The sequence below is a fragment of the Micropterus dolomieu genome, linkage group LG17, assembly GCF_021292245.1.
Source record: "Micropterus dolomieu isolate WLL.071019.BEF.003 ecotype Adirondacks linkage group LG17, ASM2129224v1, whole genome shotgun sequence".
Classification (NCBI taxonomy): domain Eukaryota; kingdom Metazoa; phylum Chordata; class Actinopteri; order Centrarchiformes; family Centrarchidae; genus Micropterus; species Micropterus dolomieu.
This window is the reverse complement of record NC_060166.1, coordinates 13,344,027-13,346,000: the sequence shown is the minus strand read 5'-3', so window position 1 is coordinate 13,346,000 and position 1,974 is coordinate 13,344,027. Positions and strand designations below refer to the sequence as shown.

The window sequence follows — 1,974 nt, the reverse complement described above, 5'->3', positions numbered from 1 at the left end:
CTACACCCTGCCACACAGCATACACAATGAGTTATCCTCAATGGGCGGATGCTGGCTTTACTTTGGGCAGAGTCACAGCAGAATCACAAGCAGAAATTCAGGCTGTGTAATAGTGTCGTAACTACCGATAATCGACGAGACCCACTAGTGCATGGAGCGTTCACTAGCACAGGCTTGGCCTTTGACTCTGATAAAGGATATTTAGCGATCACTTTCACAGACGGCTGAAATCTGTAAAACCCCGGTCAGTTAAGTGGCCGGGATGATGCTAACACAGTGTGCTTGAGCACTTAAACAGCAATATCTAACAGCGGACGCGGCGGCCCATAAATCCACAATCAACATAAAGCTCAGCACATAACCAATAAAATTACGTCTATATTTCTGCCACTTTAGTTAAGCCTCTTACTCAGGTCGCTCTTGGTAGCGAAAATGATAATGGCAGTTCTCAGTGGGAATGTGTCTGTCGGAGGTATTTCTCGGATTGGATCCTGGCGAGGCCAGGGTACCGCTCAATAGCGGGTTCACGGCGACTGTTCCAGCGGCAGCAGCGGGTGGAAACAGTCCAGTCGACTCAAATTTTGGGAAGCGAGGACGCCAATAGTGGCTCTGTTTTTAGGTCTGACTCACTATTTCGCACCTAGGTGTGAATTGGGCCTTGGCGCCTGTTTTACTGTCCTTTGTTTGAAACTAACTCTGACTCAGGCTTTTGGGAATTCAACAGGCCGAGGCCCAGCCTTTGTTCTACTAGACTGTCCTGGTCCCAACAGCAGCTTTAATTTAAAATACCATTGCTGTGCAGACACACCTGACGCTACACTGCTCTCACTACTACTTCAAACAAAAACAGTCCGTCTCTGTAATACGCCTGAATGGAAACCTCTTCTAGAAAAATCACCAGAGGTTGATGGATGTGGATCAATTGCTGGGACGTACACACTTCAGCACATGCTTTATTATGAGCATGTGAAACAGTCTCTTCATAATTAATTTGTTGAAGAGAGGGAAAAAATATATATTTATATTTGCATAGCATTGGGATCACTTGCCACAACAAACAGAAGGTGCATCTCAAGTCTCTTATTTTACGTTTCCTTGCTTCTTGTTCGTCACTTGACCGGGAGTTGTTCTGCTCCACCATCTTGCAGACTGTCCCAAAGCTCCTATTTGTACAACGAGGAGCAATCTCTGAGGAGCCATGAGCAAGGATACACGAGGCCACCCTTCACACAGAAGTATTTTACTGAAACATACTCCCCTTTATTGAATATCCATTATTGATTGGACGCTGCAGCTGATCGGATTGATCAGATATATCACATCACTGCAGTTTAATTCCGGAGTGAAGACAGATGACAGATTAAACTCAAGTGTATCACTCTCCCACACTCCCTCTTTGATCTGTTTTCATCGTAGGTCTGAACAACAAAAGGACCAAAACAAGTTTCTTCATTTATTAGCAAGATTTTAATTTTCTGTTATTTATCCAATTAAATTTTATTACGGAAACAATTAAAGTCAGAAAGATTCAGAGTGTGTCTGTAAGAAACATTTTTTACATCATATATTGTCTTTTCCATTCAGTCATACGTGAGGCTGACTAACTCAATAGACACCATGATCATATTCCAGTGATCATGGTGTGGAGTGATCCAGCTGCCGCCGTCATCACAAACGGACTTCACTTCATGTGACACTTCTGACGATAGGACGTCTCATTTCTCTAAAAACATATTTGATCGTTTCTCCTCTCCTCACATGGTTGGAAATGACTCAAGTGAGGGAAACATGGATGCAGTTAAGAGACTTGGGATGCACCCCTAGTCTGCAGACAACACACACACAGGTTACCGACAAGGCCACCTTCCTTTAAGGGGAGGCTCAGCCTGTATCACATACTGTAGTTGCAGATAGGCTGTGGGTGCTAACCCAACCTGTTAGAAAATATAGTCATTCTTTATATAGTTAAGTACT

The 1,974-nt window shown here is 43.7% G+C and overlaps 1 protein-coding gene across 12 annotated transcripts in view; it reads left to right on the top strand.

The window, feature by feature from the left end:
- Positions 1–1,974, top strand: part of LOC123985437 (von Willebrand factor A domain-containing protein 5A-like) — a 73,675-nt gene that overhangs the window by 18,234 nt on the left and 53,467 nt on the right. The gene's annotated exons all lie outside the window — the stretch shown is intronic.